Source organism: Octopus sinensis, unplaced genomic scaffold (genome assembly GCF_006345805.1).
Source record: "Octopus sinensis unplaced genomic scaffold, ASM634580v1 Contig16939, whole genome shotgun sequence".
NCBI classification, from domain to species: domain Eukaryota; kingdom Metazoa; phylum Mollusca; class Cephalopoda; order Octopoda; family Octopodidae; genus Octopus; species Octopus sinensis.
Window position 1 is genome coordinate 30,797 of NW_021834692.1, and position 14,952 is coordinate 45,748.

Genomic DNA, 14,952 nt, shown 5'->3' on the forward strand with positions numbered 1-14,952 from the left:
ATTCCTGCATTCGAGGAATCTGTTGATTATGATTTTGGGACATTAGGGACCGGAACAGTAAACTAATTAAGTTAGATGAGAATGTGAGTGTGTTGATGTTTCGAGAAAGTGTCACATTAATCAGAACAACAACAACAACAGTGGACATACTTCAACATGAACAACAACAACGACCACCACTGGACATATGTCGGTGGACAGAGGAATGTTTCATTGTCGCCTTTGGGAGAGAAATGAGGGTCTTCAACAGGGATCTCCAGTTTAAAAACCATCAGAACTGAGAAATACTACAACAGGATTTATAAATACAACGACAATCAACTCGTGTGTGGTGGTCATTATATTAGAGACATAACTCAAGAACAAGAGAGACACAGAAATACCAAAGAATATGGAGAAACAACAAGGATTACTATTTTGCAAAGACCCCAACATCTTTAACTCTTATTATGTGGATGTGGTTGATATCAAGATGGGAAATGTAAGATGAAGTGTGTCGTGGGACAATGGGGAGATAGAAAGGTTGAGGGAGATGAAGGGGTGGATGATGTGGGAGTCACATCTTTTGGTGATGTTGTTGTTGTGAGGAGGGAGATGAAGGAGAAGGGGTCTGGAGATTGGGAAGTTTTGTGTTTTGTGGAATGGTACAGGGAAAAGTCTTTGGTGAGGAGGATAAGAATAGAAGGAGGAATGTTTTATGGTCTGGGATATTATATTCCAAGACCTCATCTGACCATAATTGGTGAATGTGTTTATATAACAGATTTAATAAACAATATTTACGAAATACCTCGACATATTGAAGAGGAAACATCTGAAGATTATGAAATCCTGGGATTAAAAGATAATCCAAAATATTTACTCCTCAGTGAGGATGATAATGAAGTCTTTGATGTTCTTGGCTTGGATGTTTCAGAAATTCTTTGATGGTTTTTGGAATTATTCCTGGACGTCAATCTTTTGCTTTCTTTTATTTTGACAAATAAATATTTCCAGAAATATTAACTTCAATCTTCTCTTCTTATTGTTGTTGTTGTTGTAAATGGCTTCGCCCAGGAATCGAACCTGCATCGCATACATTGCATTCTACACATTAACACTTAGTGTTGTAACATTCCTCAACACTCTCTCTTTGTGTGTGTATATTTATATACAGTATATGTACATGTGTTTATATATATACACACATATTTAGGAATGTATGTATAGAAATAAGGCTATAAGTATGTATGTTTGTGTGTGTGTGTGTATAATATATATATATATACGCATGCATGTAAGTATAGGAATGTCTGGTTTGAAACCAGAGACTTTCATAATCATTGATTCTCCATTAAAAGGCAGACGACCAACAACAACAACAACAACAACAGCAGACGACAACCACCACCACCGCCACCTCCATCATCACCATCACCGCCATCATCATCATCGTCGTCATCATCATCATTGTCGTCATCATAATCATCATCGTCGTCATCGTCTTCGTGTGTGCAGTCTGCATCTGACAGTTTTTAAACGTTTAATAAGAATAGATTGTTGTTGTTGTTGTTGTTGTTGCAGTGACATTCCAACTGCACACACGCACAAACATTGCCTTTCGTCCTCGTAGGGTTGTTGTTGTTGTTGCTGTGGGGGTTCAGAAAAAAAGAAGGACACTTTAAAGCATTCAGTAAAAGCTTTCCCATAGCTGGTCATTTTTCATGCTAGAAATAGAAACCACTTTATTTTTCATATAAAATTTGAAGGACACTTTAAGAAGCATTTATAAATAAAATTGGCCTGTATATGGTCTCATTTCATGCTAGAAAGAGCCACAAAAACCTTCACATTTTTGTTTCATCACAAATAAAAATCGAAATACAATTTACAGAGCATTCATGTCAAATATTGTCTTATAGATGACCTAACATCATACTAGAAATTATAGCCAAATACTCTGAAATGTATATCGTTTTTCATCGAAAAAGTGAAGGACACTTTAAGAAGTAACTCTAAAAATATTGTCCTGTGGCGGTTTAAGTGTAAAATATTATAAAAGTATGCATCTATGAGTTTTATGTGTTTAAAAACATAGCAAAGACATGTGTGTATATGTAGGTATATATAATATACATGTGTATAATGTTCTTCGATGATGTATATGCTTCTTCCCTAATAACTTGCAGAGAAATGGATATTTTTCATGGAATTTCCTACAAATATGCTTCAGATGGTGTAAGATTCCGATTCTTGGGGATTTATTGGAAAAACTTTTTTCTTTCATAACAAAGGCGAATCTTGTGAATTTTCTAAAACTGCTTTTCCCACCCAGGGACAAACGGTTTTCACAATGAATTCCGATTTAATCGGAATCTAAACCATCTGAAGAATATTTGTGGACAATTTCATTAAAAAATATTTAATTTTGCGAAAGTTGTGAGGAAGCAAATACGGCATAACTACAGATATATACCCCACTGACTTTGTTTCCTCATAACTTGCAGAAAAATGGATACTTTTTGAATGAAACTTTCAATAAATAATCGCTTAGATCCTGTAGATTGAGTTTTTGTAAGGATTTGTTGGAAAAACATTTTCTGAAGGGTTGCGGAAAGGAGTTTCTCAAAATTCACACAACCAGACATTTTTCCTCCTCATAAATTTCAGGAAAATAGGTATTTTTGAATGAAATTTTATAGAAATAACTTTCAAACGATGTAGATTACGATTAGAAAGAAATTTGTTGGCAAAATGTTTTATAAGGGTTCGAGGGAAAATGTGTGTGATTTAAGGGAGATTTGGCTGTTGTTTCTAGCACACCACCCTCCTTGTCTTCTCTTTCTCTCATTCAATGTTTTGATGTTTTTCAATATTTTTCACTCAGAAACACATTTATGTTATCAAAAAATAAAAAGAATATTTTAAAATCTATGATTATTTTTAGCCCCTTCCTGGTCCCCGAATCTTCCTCCAACCCTAATTCAGAAACGCGCGTCCATGGACGACCAGATATGATTGATTTTCGTTGCTTTACTTCTGCTTCTGTGAATTGTCTTCAAGTATTTTGGTTCTCTGGGAGACCCTTTTAAAGTAGAAAGAAATAGTTAAGATTTTTGGCTGCTATTTCTAAACTTCGGTGTGTGGTGAAGCAAATCTTTGCTGAACCCTTTTATTAGTAAATACTGTATCCTTAGATGAACACCGTATTTCCGAATGTAACACTAAACTTTTCTAGTCTTATAAAAATATTGACTGAGAATATGACACAGTTCAACATAACAGTATATTTAAGAAGCAGGTCTGGCGACTTTTTAATGACGTAAATGTGTAAGTAAATTGTCTGTTAATTAAAATGATTGTAACAAAAATATTTACCAGAGTTGATAGACAAGGTTTCAATTACAGCCTGAAGTCTCTTTGTCTCAGGAATATCATGTGAGTTTGTTGAAGGTGCGGCAAAGAGCGTGACTTCTGCAACTGGTGATGTAAAGCTTATTCACAAAGCAGGACCTAGTTTCTACATAAGTGGACGATACATTGTCAGATGTCCGTATGTGTGTGTCTGTGTGTGTGTGTGTAGCGGAGTTTAAATGTGTATAAGGTGGCGAGCTGGCAGACACGTTAGCACACCAGGCGAAATGCGTAGCCGTATTTCGTTTGCCGTTGCGTTCTGAGTTCAAATTCCGCCGAGGTCGACTTTGCCTTTCATCCTTTCGGGGTCGATAAATTAAGTACCAGTTACGCACTGGGGTCGATGTAATCGACTTAATCCGTTTGTCTGTCCTTGTTTGTCCCCTTTATGTTTAGCCCCTTGTGGGTAATAAAGAAACGGATTAGACAAGGAAAGCTTGCCAGGACAGAAGGATAACTAGTGAAGTAGTGAAGGTAATTGAACTTGAACCCGGTTATAAATAACCGAGAATACTTGGGGCAGATGGAATTAAACACAACGATAGGAAAGAAAAGACAAAGAAAGTGTACCTGCGGCGAGAGAGAAAAATATTGGCTTTTGTGTCAGAACCATAATTTCAACAATAAACTCGCACGCAGTCGCAGTAGTTCGTATGGCGCTGGGATCCTGAAGTGGACAGAGGAGGAGCTAAACGTGTTGGACAAAAAGACGAGAAAGCGCTTAGATGCATGGAGTCCCCATCCATGTGCAGACACTGATCCCATATACATGAAGAGAGCAAATGGAGGAAAGGGACTGATAAGTGTGGAAGACTTGCGTGTGTATCGAACTCGATACCTATTCCAGTGTAAGGAACCCTTGCGAGTGTCCGTTAGGGATGAAGGAGTATTGAGGGCAGAGAAAAAAGGGGAAAACAAGGGAATAAGTACAAAAAGAACATGAAGAAGCATTAGTCTAAAAGGGACTACATGATCAATTCCATGTAGCCACATGTTAAGTTGCTGGAAAACATGGGTGAGATTGGCTGGAGAAATTAACTCTATAAAAGGAACTGGGAGCGCAAGACCAAGCTTTGGCCATGAATTGGAGGTTCAGGCTTAGAAATGGGCAAATGTCTGGGCCGTATCTGTAACAGAGTGGACAAAACCATTGCCCATATTGCAAACGAATGCCTTAGACTTGCTCAAAACCTATTTCTTTATTACCCAAAGAGGGGCTAAACATAGAGGGGACAAACAAGGACAGACATAGGTATTAAGTCGATTAGATCGACCCCAGTGCAGAACTGGTACTTAATTTATCGACCCCGAAAGGATGAAAGGCAAAGTCGACCTCGGCGGAATTTGAACTCAGAACGTAACGGCAGACGAAATACTGCAAAGCATTTCGTCCAGCGTGCTAACGATTCTGCCAGTTCGCCGCCTTAGACTTGCTCAAAACCACCACATGTGGCGACGCGGTGAGGTAGCGAAAGTGCTACACTGGAAACTGCGAAATGTGGGGTTTAGACAGAGGGCAGACGTGGCATGAACTGAAACAGGAAAAATTGGTGGAGCCAGACACTTTGCAAACTCCCCTGGCATTTCCTAATTCAAATAGATCAGGTGTATAACAGACTGGATGTAGTGATGGTAGATAAGCTTACGGTCATATCACGTTGAAAGCACCGGTTCTCGTCCGATCACCCAAGTTAGGCAACATCGAACCTAATTAGTACTTAGATGGGTGACCGCTTGGGAAACCTAGGTACTGTAGCATTGAAGGCGGCGAGCTGGCAGAAACGTTAACACGCCAGACGAAATGCGTAGACGTATTTCGTCTGCCGTTACGTTCTGTGTTCAATTCAGCCGAGGTCGACTTTGCCTTTCATCCTTTCGAGGTGGATAAATTAAGTACCAGTTACGCACTGGGGTCGATATAATCGACTTAATCCGTTTGTCTGTCCATGTTTGTCCCCTCTGGGTTTAGCCTCTTGTGGGTAGTAAAGAAATAGGTATTTCGTCTGCCGTTACGTTCTGAGTTCAAATTCCACCGAGGTCGACTTTGCCTTTCATCCTTTCGAGGTGGATAAATTAAGTACCAGTTACGCACTGGGGTCGATATAATCGACTTAATCCGTTTATATGTCCTTGTTTGTCCCCTCTGGGTTTAGCCTCTTGTGGGTAGTAAAGAAACAGGTATTTCGTCTGCCGTTACGTTCTGAGTTCAAATTCCACCGAGGTCGACTTTGCTTTTCATCCTTTCGAGGTGGATAAATTAAGTACCAGTTACGCACTGGGGTCGATATAATCGACTTAATCCGTTTGTCTGTCCTTGTTTGTCCCCTCTGGGTTTAGCCTCTTGTGAGTAGTAAAGAAATAGGTATTTCGTCTGCCGTTACGTTCTGAGTTCAAATTCCACCGAGGTCGACTTTGCCTTTCATCCTTTCGAGGTGGATAAATTAAGTACCAGTTACGCACTGGGGTCGATATAATCGACTTAATCCGTTTGTCTGTCCTTGTTTGTCCCCTCTGGGTTTAGCCTCTTGTGGGTAGTAAAGAAATAGGTATTTCGTCTGCCGTTACGTTCTGAGTTCAAATTCCACCGAGGTCGACTTTGCCTTTCATCCTTTCGAGGTCGATAAATTAAGTACCAGTTACGCACTGGGGTCGATGTCATCGACTTAATCCGTTTGTCTGTCCTTGTTTGTCCACTCTGGGTTTAGCCTCTTGTGGGTAGTAAAGAAATAGGTATTTCGTCTGCCGTTACGTTCTGAGTTCAAATTCTGCCGAGGTCGATAAATTAAGTACCAGTTACGCACTGGGGTCGATGTAATCGACTTAATCCGTTTGTCTGTCCTTGTTTGTCCCCTCTGTGTTTAGCCCCTTGTGGGTAGTAAAGAAATAGGTATTTCGTCTGCCGTTACGTTCTGAGTTCAAATTCCGACGAGGTCGACTTTGCCTTTCATCCTTTCGAGGTGGATAAATTAAGTACCAGTTACGCACTGGGGTCGATGTAATCGACCTAATCCGTTTATCTATCCTTGTTTGTCCCCTCTGTGTTTAGCCCCTTGTGGGTAATAGAGAAACAGATGGTGGATAAGATGCACCACATGTGCTGTAGAGTTGATGGTGTGTGTCCCCATAAGCCATGAATAGTCAAGAAGGAAGCTAAAAAAAGAAAGATATATACAATCCTCTTAAGTACGAAATAGCCAGGCTTTGGAAAATGAAGAAGGGGAAGACAGTGCCAATAATTTTTGGTTCCTTGGGGACAGTATCAGAAGGCATCAAGGGGAATATAAGGAAATTGGAATAGAGTGCCCAGTAGAACTGTTAAAAATGTTTGCCCCCTTGGCACGGCCAGAATAATCAGGGAAGGATCAGATAGCTGAAGAGAATGGGTAGCATGGTACTGTAGGCTGCAGGCAGTTAGCCTGCTCCCCACACAGGACTCCAAAAGCTACAAAAAAAAAAAAAACTGTGATGAAAGGAATAAATAATAATTCTTTCTACTGGGGGCACAAGGCTTCAAATTTGTTGGGTGGGGGACTAGTCGATTATATCGACCCCAGTATTTCACTGGTACTTAATTCATTTTGTAACAGTTCTACTGGGCACTCTATTCCAATTTCCTTTATATTCCCCTTGATGCCTTCTGATACTGTCCCCAAGGAACCAAAAATTATTGGCACTGTCTTCCCCTTCTTCATTTTCCAAAGCCTGGCTATTTCGTACTTAAGAGGATTGTATATATCTTTCTTTTTTTAGCTTCCTTCTTGACTATTCATGGCTTATGGGGACACACACCATCAACTCTACAGCACATGTGGTGCATCTTATCCAGCATCTGTTTCTCTATTACCCACCTGGGGCTAAACACAGAGGGGACAAACAAGGACAGACAAACGGATTAAGTCGATTATATCGACCCCAGTGCGTAATTGGTACTTAATTTATTGATCCCGAAAGGATGAAAGGCAAAGTGGACCTCGGCGGAATTTGAACTCAGAACGTAACGGCAGACGAAATACCTATTTCTTTACTACCCACAAGGGGCTAAACACAGACGGGACAAACAAGGACAGACAAAGGGATTAAATCGATCACATCGACCCCAGTGCGCAACTGGTACTTAATTTATCGACCCCGAAAGGATGAAAGGCAAAGTGGACCTCGGCGGAATTTGAACTCAGAACGTAACGGCAGGCGAAATACCTATTTCTTTACTACCCACAAGGGGCTAAACACAGACGGGACAAACAAGGACAGACAAAGGGATTAAATCGATCACATCGACCCCAGTGCGCAACTGGTACTTAATTTATCGACCCCGAAAGGATGAAAGGCAAAGTGGATCTCGGCGGAATTTGAACTCAGAACGTAACGGCAGACGAAATACCTATTTCTTTACTACCCACAAGGGGCTAAACACAGAGGGGACAAACAAGGACAGACAAACGGATTAAGTCGATTACATCGATCCCAGTGCGTAACTGGTACTTAATTTATTCACCTCGAAAGGATGAAAGGCAAAGTGGACCTCGACGGAATTTGAACTCAGAGCGTTGAGACGGATGAAATGCTGTTAAGCGTTTTGTCCGGTGTGGTAACGGTTCTGCCAGCTCACCGCCTTATGGCGACATAAATACGATGCTGGGAAGCTAAAGAATGTAAAACAGAGTAATTGTTCCAGATCAGAAAGGAGGACATTTTGTCATTGATACCAAGAGGAAATGCTGCCATTGTTTATGCCAAGCAAAACCACTTAGTAATCCCAGTTGACCCCTTCACTCACGTTGATCGGATATACGAAACAGTTTCAAGCAATTGACCGATAATTTAGGGTATCGGATGGAGGCATAAGTGGTTGAGCAGCTAAAAGATTATGCAAGAGATTAAATCCGAAGTGTTATTTGGAGCAGCCGTCAGAGAGGTAAGACGTGTTTTCGTTCGCTTTCTTTTAAGTTGTCATAATGTTGATTTTGAAGACTGGAGCAAAAGACAAAGTCAGTATGGTGTTGATTGGTAATCAAAGAGATCGATAATTAGTCATTTCAAATTGCAATTTGTGATAATAGCATCGTTTCTGATTCTTCATTACTTCTTTAGTTTTAAGAATCGCTGGCAGAATCGTAAGCACGCCGGGCGAAATGCTTAGCGGTATTTTGTCTGCTGTTATGTTCTGAGTTCAAATTCCGCCGAGGTCGACTTTGCCTTTCATCCTTTCGAGGTCGATTAAATAAGTACCAGTTATGCACTGGGGTCGATGTAATCGACTTAATCCGTTTGTCTGTCCTTGTTTGTCCCCTCTGTGTTTAGCCCCTTGTGGGTAGAAAAGAAATAGGTATTTTGTATGCTGTTATGTTCTGAGTTCAAATTCTGCCGAGGTCGACTTTGCCTTTCATCCTTTCGAGGTCGATTAAATAAGTACCAGTTATGCACTGGGATCGATGTAATCGACTTAATCCGTTTGTCTGTCCTTGTTTGTCCCTTCTATGTGTAGCCTCTTGTGGGTAGTAAAGAAATAGGTATTTCATCTGTCTTCATGCTGAGTTCAAATACTGCCGAGGTCGGCTTTGCCTTTTATTCTTTCAGGGTCGATAAACCAAGTACCAGTTGCGTACGGGGGTCGATATAATTGACAGGTCCCCTCCCCACAAAATCCAGGCCTTGTGCCTAGAGTAGAGAGGATTATTTTTTAGTTTAATTGTAAGGCTTAGCACTTTTTTTTTAGTTTAAATCTGTGTCGTATATTTTATTAAATAATGGTTTTATATATAAGTGCAAGCATTGCTATGTGATAATAAGGTTGCTTCCTAACTACATGGTTCTGGGTTCAGTGCAAGAACCGTTTAACATTTGCAATTTTAATAATGAAGTCTGTCTGGTAATGTGGTATATACAAGGTTAGAACAACATGAATCTTCTGTTTACAAACACTAAATTCAGTGAAAAGGAATATCTTTATATATAAAAGTCAAGTTGTGTGTCTGTTTCCTACGATTTAGATTCCTAACTACTCCCACATTTTTCGGTGCAGTGTAACCAAAAGCGGGTATCTTATAGTCGTGATTCATATCGAGCCCTTCTGGGTATTAGCGCGCGTCTACGATGAGTCTACGATTTAAAAAAAAATTACCATCATTTTTTCCCATTTTCAATGCATTTTTTTGCTATTATATAAGGGAAGTAACTCTCTAAAATGTATTATTAAATCTCAGTACGTAAAAAGCTACAGTAACACCCCCCTTTGTGGTTAGCCATATTGAGATGGCTATTATACTTTACATCTCTAAAAATGCTTATATAGTTATTTCCCTTACAAACCCGAGCAACGCCGGGCGATACTGCTAGTATTTTACAAAAGAGAAACCAAAAAATAACCAAAGAAAGGAGGAAGGACATTACATCAATTCAACACCAAGTGTCTCAGTCAGTCGCACACCTCAAGGTTCAACAGAACCCACTGAAGCAAGCCAACTCGCTTGCAGCATTACTGTGGGTGATGTTGAGGCTAAGGCTAAGGTGGCCCAACCCACCTCCAAACATCTCAAACGCCACAGGCTGGAAAAGATAGTTCACTGTCAGGTCCTGATAGTTCAGGGTTTTGTTCTGATCGGGAACGGAAGCTGTGACCCTGTCATTTACCACAGTATCCAAGATGTAGGAGGGAGCAAAAGAGTCACTTACTGTGGCGTCCCAGATGAGGCACCTACCTCTTACCCAGGGACAGAGAATAAGACCATCCAGTTTCTTCTCGTCATTTCTGGATAATCCCACTGACCCCAGAACTGAGGGGAATATTAATTCGAGCCAGGACCCGCTTAATGATTAAGTATAGCTCCATGTAACGAGCGAAGCGACCAACATTTAGGTGGCAAGACAGACCGTGAAGGGCAGTGGTGTCGAGGGGCCAGCCACAGGCTATATCTTGATTTCAAATGAACTATGTTATATTGATATAAAGGGTGCCCTTTTTAAGGGCTTAGGGTAACTTTTAACAAGAAATAAGGGTTTAGTGAGGAATAAATTAGAATGAGGGGAACACATATTTCTTTTAGGTTTGTGTGTTACCAATGCAGCGTGCAGCCATTTAAATAGTGGCGCCAAATTTGTGGCAGCTGGTAATATGACGTAATGTCGTATTGCCAAGGAAATATGATTGTCTTTTTTCCATTGGTTGAAATAACTGCTCATATAAGAATTCTGAAAATTAGTAAAAGAATATTTTTATGCGATTTCACTTCTTTAAAGTCAAGTTGAGAAGTTATAAAAACCCTAGATTTTGGGGGAAACTTTAGTGTTTGTGGGATGTTACTCAACTCCACGACACTCACTCCTTGAGATATTGGCTATTTTTTATGCCATGTCTATGATAAAAATCGAACAAGACTTATTTGAATTGTTGTGAACTCTAGGGGTTAGTACGAAGCTTAGTGTGAATTTTAAGTCGTAATTCTCTACGACAAAATGACTTTACTTTCCAATTGTACTATAAAATGCTACATGTACATAAACTAATGTAGTAATTATTTTCTCTTTCCTCATGTTCTTCAACTTGTTAATGAAATTTATTTCTGCAATTATGAAACCGTATTTTTTTTATAGCGATTAAAAGAAGACGAATTTACTTATTTTTACATACATGCATGCATAAAATGTCTGTTAGCGTTTCAGAGTATATATTTCTCGCTATGGGTTTATGTAGCTGGAGTCAGGATTTATGTAAAACAAAATCCCTTATAAGTAAGTTATAAGTGACGGGTTTATCAATATATATCCCTACTTCGAAAGTAAAATATATTTATTATCTATTTCCAAATAGGAAACATATAAAAATAGTGTTACACAAAAAGCAACCAAAACCACGATACCAATAATATTTGAAAGAAGAATTCCTTGTTTGTTTTGTAATTGAATGAAAAATATAGTATTTTATTTGTTATCATGAATAAATTCCCAGAATATGGGAAAGGAATTGAAATGAAGAACAACAAATGATATATATCCATGTACTCAGGTGGCGAGCTGTCGGAATCCTTCCTCTTTATGTTCTGAGTCCAACTTTCTTTGATGTCAACTTTACCTTTCGCCTTTTCTGGGTTGAGGAATTAAGTACAGTAGAGCACATGGGTCAAGGCAACCCATTTATCCTCGCTTCTAAAACTGCTGGCCTTGTACCAAAGTTTGAAATTATTATTATTATTATTATTATTATTATTATTATTATTATTATATTATTATTATTATTATTATTATTATCATTATTATTATTAATATTATTATTATTATTAGTCTATGTTTGACTTTTGCTTTATGTTTGTACAAGTTGGCTCCAAGTCTCACCCAGAGACCTCAAGAGAAAACAGGTTGGAAGTTCACGTTGTTGTTATGCCTAGTGTGCCATATATTTGGGGGGTTTTTTTGGTGTTGTACTAGTGAATGTCTAATACATAGTTTAAAAAAAAAAAGTTTGTTTTAAACCTTGGGATTACATAGAGAGTATTTTGCGTAGGATATGAGCAGTTCCCATGAGCACTATCTTTTGAATTTCTGCCATTTTGGGGTTTCCTGGTATCTGGTATTATTATTATTATTATTATTATTATTATTATTATTATTATTATTATTATTATTATTATTATTATTATTATCATCATCATCATTATTACTATTATTATTATTATTATCATTATCATTATTATTATTATTATTTTATTATTATTATTATTATTATTATTATTATTATTATTATTATTATTATTATTAAAGAGGCGAGCTGGCAGAATCGTTAGCACGATGGGCAAAATGCGTAGCGGCATTTCATCTGCCATTACGTTCTGAGTTCAAATACTGCTGGGGTCAGCTTTGCCTTTCATCCTTTCGGGGTTGATAAAATTAGTACCAGATACATACTGGGGTTGATGTAATCGACTTAATCTCCTCCTCCAAATTTGAGGCCTTGTACTTCCAGTTGAAAGGATCATCATCATCATCATCACCACCACCACCATCGTCATAATCATCACCACCACCACCACTACCACCACCATCGTCATCATCACCACCACCACCACCACCACCACCACCACAACCACCACCATCGTCATCATCATCATCACCACCACCACAACCACCACCACCACCACCACTACCACCACCATCGTCATCATCATCATCACCACCACCACAACCACCACCACCACCACTACCACCACCATCGTCATCATCATCACCACCACCACCACAACCACCACCACCATCGTCATCATCATCACCACCACCACCACTACCACCACCATCGTCATCATCACCACCACCACCACCACCACCACCACCACGTTCGTCATCATCATCATCACCACCACCACCACCACCACCACCACCACCATCGTCATTATCATCATCATCATCATCATCGTCATCTGTTATAAAAGACTTTCGGATGGTTCTTAATTACCGATTATTCTTTACTTGAAATCAGACAATAACAAATCACCAAAGGTGTTAAGTGGTGCCTTTCTCCTGTGACTCAAAGAGACCAACACTCTCCTTAGAATGTGAGCTGTACCCAACAATGCTGACTTCTGGATCACCTCGAGCCTGAAAGTAGCCCCAATATTCTTAATGTTTTTCAAAGCCCTTGAAAACTGCCCCTAATGCTCTAATTACCCTCTGTATCACCATTACTTTCCTTATGCCCCATAATTTTTCTATCTCATCTCCACAGTAGCTAGTATTTCTCACTCTTTTCTGTTTCCTTACATTTCACCCTTTAATCGCCTGGTATTGCAACATCGATTATCTTTGCTCCTTTTTCATCTTTACGGATGAGCACAATATCTGGTCGTCTCGCCTCAATGACTTGGTTGCAATGCATATTAAGATCCCAGAGTATTTTGTAATGTTCGTTTTCCATTACCCCCTCTAACTTGTGTTCATACCATTATTCGGCTCTCTCGAGGTTGTTGTTGTTATTATAATAATAATAATAATAATAATAATAATAATAATAATAATAATAATAATTATTATTATTATTATTATTATTGTTATTGTTATTATTATTATTATTATTATTATTATTATTATTATTATTATTATTATTATCATTATCATTGTTATTATTATTATTATTATTATTATTATTTAGTATTATTATTATTATTATTATTGAGTGAGAGAGCAGTGCACGCCATCAAAGTGACACTGGGGTAAAATATACGAAGCCCAGTATACCCATCATGACTACCCGTCTGATAAGGGTACACCAGGCACATGCATCACAACCATATGTGCGCGACATGGTGATCCCATGCCGGACGAGATAGTGAAGATGCCGACGACCGCTCGGCCCAAAGTCTCCCTTGACCAGAAATGGCGCGAACTCTTTGCCTGAACACCCTCCCTGTACATAACTCCATGTCCACCTACATGGCCTTGCTTTTTGCTTTTTGAGCCAAAAAATTAACTTAACTTAACTTAACTTACTACATCGCTAAAGACATAATGACAAGATAATCTAAATTGGAGTTTCGTAATCATGGACTTAAAAGTCAACATTTTGCCAGCTGCCATTTTCGTATCCTGCGTGTTAGATCGCAATGAGATCTTAAGGATATCACACGAGTATCGCTGGTGGAATCGATCGAGACGTTGGATATGCTTGCAGCAATTTGCCCAGGTTTTGCATCCATACAACAGCACAGTTAAGGCACATTTTTGACAGAACTCAAATTTCGTTGCCGCTTTGACGTCCGATCACGAGTGGCTATGTGGTAAGTAGCTTCCTTACGAACCACATGGTTCCGGGTTCAGTCCCACTGCGTGGCACCTTGGGCAAGTGTCTTCTGCTATAGCCTCGGGCCGACCAAAGCCATGTGAGTGGATTTGGTAGACGGAAACTAAAAGAAGCCCATCGTATATATATATATATATATATATATATATATATGTATGTATGTGTGTGTGTGTATATGTTTGTGTGTCTGTGTTTGTCCCCCAACATCGCTTGACAATCGATGCTGGTGTGTTTATGTCCCCGTAACTTAGCGGTTCGGCAAAAGAGACCGATAGAATAAGTACTGGGCTTACAAAGAATAAGTCTCGGGGTCGAGTTGCTCGACTAAAGGTGGTGCTCCAGCATGGCCGCAGTCAATTGACTGAAACAAGCAAAAGAGTAAAAGAGTATTATTGATGTTTCCACCCCCTGAAATAGGGGCCTGTCACTAAAGGAGTGTCTATTTTGTCATTCCCTTTTCCTCAAAAAAAAAATTCGGCCCTTCAAAGTCACTAACTGGCTTATACTGAGATCACGTGTTCGTGTGTCCATCATAATTCCTCACCTGTTAACCACCCGTCGCTACACTGCCGGGCACGACACAGGTAAGAGGAAATGCATCCTTCAGCCGATTCCTACTGTAATGATCACGATGATAGCACCAGGGAGAACCTATTCTTTTTCTTGAAAGAAATTTTAATTCTATATCCACCCCCCGCCCCGCAATCCAACACACACAAATACACACATACTTTCTCTCTCTCTCTCTCTCACTGTATTTTTCTTTCAGCAACAAC

The 14,952-nt window shown here is 39.3% G+C and overlaps 1 pseudogene; it reads left to right on the plus strand.

The window, feature by feature from the left end:
* The first annotated feature begins 5,033 nt into the window (after positions 1-5,033).
* On the plus strand, positions 5,034-5,152 carry LOC115230979 (annotated as a pseudogene).
* The last annotated feature ends 9,800 nt before the right edge of the window (positions 5,153-14,952 follow it).